The sequence below is a fragment of the Onychomys torridus genome, unplaced genomic scaffold (assembly GCF_903995425.1).
Source record: "Onychomys torridus unplaced genomic scaffold, mOncTor1.1, whole genome shotgun sequence".
In the NCBI taxonomy this organism is placed as follows: domain Eukaryota; kingdom Metazoa; phylum Chordata; class Mammalia; order Rodentia; family Cricetidae; genus Onychomys; species Onychomys torridus.
This window is the reverse complement of record NW_023413684.1, coordinates 1-9,095: the sequence shown is the minus strand read 5'-3', so window position 1 is coordinate 9,095 and position 9,095 is coordinate 1. Positions and strand designations below refer to the sequence as shown.

The following is a 9,095-nucleotide window of genomic DNA, read 5'->3' as shown; positions in this document are numbered from 1 at the left end:
CCCTGAAGGACAAGAAGAGGACAAAGAGCAGATGGTGGTGGGGACATGAGCTAGGAACTGGGGACGGAATGTGTTTCCTCATCACCTCCATCCTCGCTGTGTCTGAAGTGAGCAGAAACTGACTGCTTCTGTGCCTGAGGTTATTAGACAGACAGTCAGACAGACAGATAGACAGACAGCATGGTGGGAGACACAATGAAAAATATATTGAGGAGGAAAAATGGCAGGAGAGGAAGTTGTCTGGAGGTGTGAAAAAACCATAATTACAGGCCAGATAGGAAATGGACAAGACTGGATAAGACAGAAGGTCAAGAAGTAAGAGAGGAGAGCCTGGCATACAGAGGTCATTTTCACATCTTCCAGCTAAAAATATGGGCTGAGGCTCAATGTTACAGACATCCTGTCAGTGACACAGGGCAGATCATCTGCAGCATGGGAAAGAAGAACCCAGAATGATGAAGGACGTTGCTGGTCACAAGGAGGTGGAGATGGGGAGGACCTGCCCCTAATCTGTCCTCACATGAGAAGACTCCGGGATTGTGTGCCTCTTTACACCAATTCTTTCTGACTCCTGAGCACCCCAACATCCCACACAGGTCCTCCTCTCCTGCCAGATGGCTCCGCTGGTCTCACTTCCTTGAGGGAATCAGGCCATGGCATGGATCCTGCTTCTGCTGCTGTCAGCTGCATGTCTGCAAGCTGGTGAGTTTGGGGACCTTGTTAGCAGGGACTCTGCCCTAACCACAGAGGAAGCTAGTGGGACTGGGAAGAGTGAACTGTCCTGTGGACAGGTGTCTGCTTAATGAGCCACCAGTGCTCTGTGTCCCAAGTGAGAGCTCATCCTCCGACTGGGTCCAGGCCCAACCTTTCCTTGTCTGTCCTGCCCAATATGGGAGAGTGGGACATAGGGATGGCCCTTCCTTGTGTCCCACAGCTACCTATGGATGATGGCTCAGGAAGCTCTGGGTTGTCCTTTCATCCCCTGCAGTGTCTTCAGATTTTCCCATTGTTCCCAGGTTACTCCGCAGGATCCAACAGAGAAAGACCCTTTGGGGTCAACCAACCAACACTCCTCTCTGGTGTCCAGGGCAGCTCCATCGAGATCCCCTTCTCCTTCTACTTCCCCTGGGAGTTGGAAGAGGATCCACAGATGAGGATTCTCTGGAGATGGAAAAACTATCATGGGATATTTATCTATGACTCTTCCTTGGATTTCATACATGAACATTTCAAGGACAGGCTCAATCTGAACTGGACACAACCTCAGACATCCGGAGTCCTCAGAATCCTGCACTTGAAGAAGAAGGACCAGACAGTGTACTTCTGCCGAGTTCATCTGAGCACAAGAAACCACACAGATGTGTGGCAGTCAGTATATGGGACCCAACTCACCATCACCCATGGTGAGCACATCCCAGGTGATGGCCCTCATGACCCTGGCTTCCTTGTACTATGCATGTCATTGTAGAGAGCTGCGTGTAGCCGCACCCTAAAGATGGCTCTGGCTTCTACCCTCTGCCTTCCCGATGGCAAACACTCTTTAGGGTAAACAGCTCCTTATTTGGCTATGGCTGGATTCGTGTGCTGCTGGCATATGCGTGAACCTGTGGACAGTGCCCACGTGGCTGCTTGGGGTTGGCAGCCCAGCCCTACTTAGGTGCTGGGAGAGGCTTGCCCCAGGCGAGAGAGACACAATGCAATTAATCAAAGGTCTGAATAAACTGTGATAAGAAGGATCCCGGTATCGCGTCTTCCTTGCTGGTCGAGGCGGGCGACATGTCATTAGGGATCTTACACTTCTGACCCTTCCCACAGATTTCTTTCATGTGTTCTGTCCCCTCCCCAGAGCTCTGACAACTCCACCTTTCCTCTTCCCCACAATCATCCACAAGCCTTAGCTGCTCTCTCTGAGCTGCCCTCATGTGCCTTCAGATCCACCCCACCCCCAGTCTCAGCTCTTCCCAGATGGCCCAGTCTCCTGCTCCTTTCTCCAAACTGCACTACCGCCCTGCCCACCCCACCCTCGTTGACACAAATCCATGTGGATCTGGCCTCTCCAGGACGGAGCATCCTTCACCTGGTCCTGTGTCAGGGTCTCCATTAGATCTGGACTTTATACCATATCTCGTGCCTTCCAAAGTAGCTGCCTTCAGGTCCCGTGTACCCCTCCTCCTCTGGGTCCCCCACTTCACCAGTCTCTAGACACATCCCTCACCTCTCCCTGCCCCAGTTTCTTTTCCTCTTCCTCATTTCCCTCTTTCCCCCCTTCCCCCATCCCCATCTTCCCCACACAGACCCTCATATTCTCACCATGATCAGGTTCTCTGGTCACTTCTTCTCCTCCATGGCAGCTGGAACTGCAGCTTCCCCAGAGTGCACACAGGCCCAGCCTAGTCTCTGTGTGGACATTACCCCGGCCACCTGTCACCACAGCTGGGCACTCTGTGGTCATTATACAGAGAGACACGGAGACCAGCAGAGTTCCACCCCTGCCCAATGTCATTCTGGAGAGGAACCGGCTGAAAGGGACCCTTACCTCCCAACATCTCTCAACAAGTAGACACATGACCTCTTCTCAAATTCGCTCTATTGCTTGCCTCTCTTCTATTTTGATTTTGTGGAGCATGTATATGTGGTGTGAGCATGCATGTATGTGCATGTGTGTTTGTATGGGTTTAAGTGTCAGGGGGTATATTTCATTTTTGTGCTTGGGAAGGCCACAGGTGGATGTTCGTTGGGGTTCCTCATATAATAAGACCCACCTTATTTCCTTGAGGCAGGGTCTCTCATTGAACCTGGAGCTCACTGTTTTGGACTAGGCTGATGGGGTGTGAAGCCCCATTAATCCCCTTGTCTCCATCTCCCACAGTGTTGTGGTTTCAGGTGATCACATGGTCTGGTCTGTCTTACAAATATGGTGTATGATATCTGAGGCAGGAACACCTAAGGTTAACATCTGAAACACACACACAACAGACACAGACACACAAATACACACACATTCATGCACCATTCTGAGTGTGCAAAAATTTAATAAAAATACAGTTTTAGAAAATAAATTATGAAATTAATAGTCAAATAATAATCAATTGTCATTAGTTACATCACCAATTCTCAGCAGTTCCAGTGATAAGTGGCTTGTCCCTTCCAGGTTAGACCCACCCGCCTCCCCCTGGCAAACCAGTCCTCATCTTAACCCTGTGCTGGTTCAGGATAAACTCCACAGCCTGAACTGACCAGGCACCTTACCTCTGCATTTCCTGTGTCTCCTTCATGTTTTCCTAAATGGCTGTGTTCTTCCAGCCTCCTCCCACTTCCTCCTTTCCTAATGTCTCCAGCCTTGGCAATAATCTATTAGGTGCATGTAGAACGATGAATGTAAGACAGACATGCCTTTCTCTCTTCAGGCACACACACCATGTTTTTTTCTTGTCTCCAGGGACACGTGCACACTAGACAAGGGCTCTGTCATTGACATACAACTCACTCCACTATGAGTTCTTCACCAGTAATTTTCCCATCAGTATTTTTACAAATTAATACATTAATCAAATATTCCTGCCCATTGTTTTTAAAATATGAAAATTAATGATAAAAAGACATTTTTCTTTTTTCCATTTCTTTAAGACAGAGTCTCACGTGTCCATGCTGGTCTCAAATTGCTATATAACCTAAGATGGCCTTGAACTCTTTCCCAAGAGCTGGGACCAAAATGGCATCTCACCACTCCTGTGTCCAGTGCTTGAGATGGACTCCGGGCCTCAGGCATGCTAGGCAAGCACTCCACCACTGAGCTGCAGCCACAGACTCAGAAGAAATGTTTTATCCGGGCAAAATATCCTCATTTAGGGCAAAGATATCATCCGGAGAAATATTTGCAACAAGTATTGAAAAGAACCCTGGGATTGACTTATTAATTCTCTTTCTGTAATTTCATATTTGTAGGCAATTCAATAGTACTCTCCTTTGCCCGTTTTCTCTTTCATGTCTAAGCAAAAAGACCCTAGTTATAGATTTCTCTCTGTGTCTCTTTCCCTGTCTCTGTCTCTGTCTCTCTCTCTCTGTCTCTCTCTCTCTCTCTCTCTCTCTCTCTCTCTCTCTCTCTCTCTCTCTCTGTCTCTCTTCCTATGTTTCCTTTGACGGGTCTTTGGGTCTTTCTCGGGGCTGAACTCACAAACTGGGATAGGACAGCTGGCAGTGATCCCCAGGGATCTGCCTATTTTCCCCTTGAAGTACTGGGAGTACAAGTGCATGGCAACACACACAGGTCCCTGGGGATGCTGGGAAGAGGAAGGGTTGAGTCAGGAGTCCTCAGGCAGATGCAGAGGAAGCAAGATGAGACTTCCCTACTGAGAAAAGGAACCAAGTTAAACATGGATAAGAATTATGGGTTAATTTAAGTGTAAGAGCCAGTTAGTAATAAGCCTGAGCTACCAGCAGAGCATTTATATAGTCTCTGGGTGGTAATTTGGGAAGCAGCTGCTAGGAATTTGGGAGTTGCTGAAGGGACAGAAACTTCCACTTACACCAAAGCCCCAGGCTGCTCTTCCACAGAAAGTGCCCCACCCCTGTGATGGCATCATGGCTTCAGGGTACAGTCACTGCTATTGGGGAAATGAAGTTTCTTTGGAGGAGACGGATTGCAGCATCCTTGACAGAAATCATCCCACAGCAGGTCCCTATGGGGGTTCAACAGAGGACTTGAAACTAGAGCAGAGCCCATGACTTGGGATTCAGGGCAGCAGGTGTCCTAGTTCAAGTTTTTATTGCTGTGAAAAACTCCATGACCACAGAACTTAGGGAGGAAAGGTTCATTTGGCTTCCACTTCCCAATCACTTTCAAGGCTGACTGCCTTCATCTCCTCCCAGCCCAAGACCACCTCTGCAAGCCCCACCACTGCAACTTCTGCACTCACCAGAACTGCCCTCACAGCCACAGAAGGGAAGAAGAGTGGACAGAAAGAGAGCCTGGGACCAGGAACCACAGTTGTGTTGGCAGTGGCTGCTGCTGTACTCCTGGCTGGGGTTTGGGGATTGATGGTATGACTCAGGTGGAGGAGAAGGAGAGGTAAGTGATCCACACTGCACCACTGCACCCCATCACACTTCCTGAGTATAAGGACTATGTCCTTAATTACATCATCAGCCTGCAATGGTGTCCCACCCAAAAAGGCGGGCGGACCCTCTGTGTGTTCCTTTTCTCTTTCTGCTCTCTTCCCTCCTCGCTGTCTCTCTGTTTCTCTGGTCCTTTCTCTCTCTCTCTCTCTCTCTCTCTCTCTCTCTCTCTCTCTCTCTCGTGTCTCTCTCCCTCTTTCCCAATAAAGCTCTAAAAAGGTAACTATGGTTTGTGACTTTCCTCCAGCAGCTCCTCTGCCTGCATGGCTGCCACGGGTGGCAGCCAGCCATGAGCAGCGCCGATTTAACCAACATTTGGTGCCATTCTGACTCAGATACACCAGTGGAGGACCTGCTGACTGCTGCTGCTTGCCACCTCCTCCCCCGTCAAGCAAGAACACACCCTTGCCTCCTTTGGACCCCTATACAGCTACCACTACTGATACCACCATGATTCTTCACAGTGAGTCCGCCATTGTCACTGCTGTAGTCTCAGTTATATTCTTTGCGATGTGTCATCTTGGGTCTACCAGGTAGACCAACTGCAGCGCATTCGCAGCCCTTCCCATCCCTTGACGAAGACGATGGCAAACTTGAGCAGATTCTTAGATCTCTCTCCACTCTTGGGGATGCCTAAGATTGAAGTCTGATCCTGGTTTATTTTATTTTTTTATTTTTCTCTTGGCTACAGCCATGGGACAAAGGGGCAGATACATTTACCACCTACATTGGAGGATGGGGAGAGCACAGGAAAGTCTGGCCACATAACAGCGCAAACCTGGCCACATAACAGCATCATAGGAACTTCTGCAGTGAATGGGCAAATAAGAGTTACTTTATCTCCAAGCTTTCTGCTAAAGCTCTAAACCCTTCTCCTTCCCCATTTCTGCATCTGCCACGTGTAACCTTTTCTGTCTGTTCTGCTGGCAGTAGGCGGCTCAAATGCGGGCTTGGTGGCTTCTAAGTCTCTCGCCTTAACTCACCTTAACTCTACCCACTCATTTTTCTGCCTTAAGAAACACAGACGGGTCTGAAAGCAGTTAAGATCCATACAATTAAGTTTACAGTAGTCAGGATGGCTCCTAAGGGGAAAAAATCAGCCTATAGCCTCAGACAAGTCTTCCAAAAGGATGAGTTTATAGTCTGCCTACTGGCAGATCTTCCAAAAGCTGTCCTTAAGCCACCAATCATCAGGGGGGGAAATCCAGGACACGAAGTAAAATCCATCTCTTGTTCCCCAGACTTCCCTGACTAAAACTTAAGCATCTGGAGAGCAAAGGTCCTGACCCCATGGGCAAAAGAGTCAGCTGTGGCATTTAAGGTGTGCTAGGAAAGAGATAAAAGTCCGAAAACAAAATTGCCAAGTGCTGGCACTCGCTGACTCCCAAAAGCTGTTCAGTCCCTGTTTTAAGTGAGAAAATGGCCACAGGCTAGCGAATGCCCTGCCAGGCCATCAACAGCCTTGTTAAAAGTGCCACCTAGAAAGACAACCAGTCAGTTGACTGCCACCAGGCACCAAGACCCATGGGCACACCAAGCTAAGACCTCCAGCAGACCTAGGCTTGGCTACAGACATGGCAGGGAACCCAGAACGCAGCAGGGAAGTAATCCGTTTCTTTCCTTCTGGACACCAGAGCCACTGTCTCAGTCCTGGAGTTTTAGGATGTCATTTCTCCTTTCTGTTGTAGGGTACAGAGGACAGCCTTACCTACCTCACCAGATTTAATTGCACTTTCAGAGTTACTTAATGAAAAAAGATTTCCAACTAAGATAAGAGCTCATTGTCTCACTTCAAAGTTACTGCCTGTGTTTCTCATGTGCATACAGACAAGGCTATGATCTTTGCCTTGTCCCTAATTCCAAAAAAAAAAAAAAAAAAAATTCTCATGTACCACAAGTTTTCTCTTCCCAGTTCCCTGTTCTAAATCACTGTTCAGCAATGGTATAGGACCACCACAGAGCGGAGTCCAAAGATCATCAAGTAAGGAACTGTAACAGCTAAAAGGTATTTACACCCGAGACCCAAAAGTGTCTAGGCACTACAAAAGACTTTAATGTAAACATCTATTACTATGAGATGCTTTAAAACAATCTGTCTCTGATAAAGCTTAACATGTTTCAAAATCCATCTGGACAGGCCAGGATCTACCAACATAAAATAATAATGATTGTTTTCTCTCTAAGCTTTTTCTATGTCACAGCATCTTGTCAGACAGAAGGTTCCCAGCCACAGCCAAGAGGGATACATGTCTCCAGAACAAGTGGACAGCAGACAGCATCCCACAACGCCTGTCTACCTTGGAAGACTCCCCTTCTCCCTTTCCCCAAGGCCAACCAACGTCCAAAAGTCAGCTGGAAGCAGTTTTGAGAGGAACGATGCCCCTATTCCATTCTACCTGCTTTTTTTTATAATAAGTGAAAGTCTGGGATGTAAGGACTATGTCCTTAATTACGTCATCAGCCTGTGATGGTGTCCCACCCTAAAAAGCGGGCAGACCCTCTGTGTTTTCCTTTTCTCTTTCTGCTCTCTTCCCTCCATGCTGTCTCTCTTTCTCTGGTCCTTCCTATCTGTATCTCTCTCTCTCTTTTTCTCTCTCGCTCTCTCTCCCTCTTTCCCAATAAAGCTCTAAAAAGGTAACTATGGCTCGTGACTTACCTCCAGCAGCTCCTCCGCCACCATGGCCACCGTGGGTGGCAGCCAGCCACGAGCACTGCCAATTTAACCAACACTGAGTATTTCTACAAAACAGTCTACATCAGATACCTGGAAGGGGATTGATGACAGGGCAGATGCCAGGGCTCAGGGATGGCTGAGTCAGGAAAGTGCTTGTGTCCTGGATGTTGTCCTCCAACACACCCACACCATGGTATGTGCATACTCACATACACAGTGAATAAATAAATCTATTAAAAAATGAAAACACTGATAGTCAACAGTGAATCACACCTCAGTACGTACACCCAGGAGGTGAAGGCAGGAGGATCTTCAGTTCAAGACTAGCTTGGATTATATGAGAATTTATCTCAATCGCTGTCTTCCACCTAATAGCAAGGAGAGTGCTGGGAGTGGTGTAGAGGACTCTCTGTGGCCTTCCAGAAGAGGGAAACCATCTCAGGAACTCTTGAGCAGTGTGGTGCTCGTGGAGGAGGCAGGAGATGATCAGAGAGAACCTGGTAAATCGGGTCCCCAAACCTCTGATACCAGAGGACAAATGGAGTGGCCACCTCTGCGCCCTGCTATGGTGACATCAGTGTGTGTGAAAGGTCTCAGATGGGGATTCAAGAGTGTCACTGAGAGAGATTACTAAGAGTTATCGACGCCATGGACAGACAGAAAGGTAGATATCAGCATGACAGGGTGCTCTAAGGAGATTTCAGGCTCCACCCACATAGCAGGGGCTCCAAAGTGGAAAAGGGTTCTTTTTATATCCTTTGAGGATAGGGGTGGTTTCACTGCACAGCTGAACCAGGAAGGAGACAGGAAACGGAACAGGATTGTGGTCACTAATACCGTCTTTGACCAAAATCACTGCCCAGGTGAGAAACCCTGGACCTGGATGGCAGCAGGTCAGCTGGAGAGAACAGTGTCGGGCAGTGTCTCTGTGAGAGGTGAAGGGCGGTGCTGTGGCCTGAGCAGCAGCTGGATTCTGACAGTACAGTCTTAGGGTGCAGAGAACAGACTGGAGGGGGGCCAGGCTGTGTCACTTTGCCACACTGGATCTGCACATGGGATGAATGGCCAGAACCAGGAAAATGTCAAGGGAAAAGTTTCAGCTTTGTGATTAGCCTGGTGTGGTAGTGCATGTCTGTAACTCCAGTGTGTGGCATGGATGACCCTTTGAAGGAGAAGTGGATGAGATCCACATGAGGGGACTGGGTGTTGGGTGGGGGTTTGTCAGAGAGCGGGGAGTAGGGGATGAGAACATAGAGAAATGGGAGGTTCAAGCTGGAATAGGGACAGATTGGGTAGGCAGGGAGAA

The 9,095-nt window shown here is 48.4% G+C and overlaps 1 pseudogene; it reads left to right on the top strand.

Moving 5' to 3' along the window:
* Positions 1 to 614: 614 nt before the first annotated feature.
* Positions 615 to 5,068, top strand: LOC118576414 (annotated as a pseudogene).
* Positions 5,069 to 9,095: the final 4,027 nt, after the last annotated feature.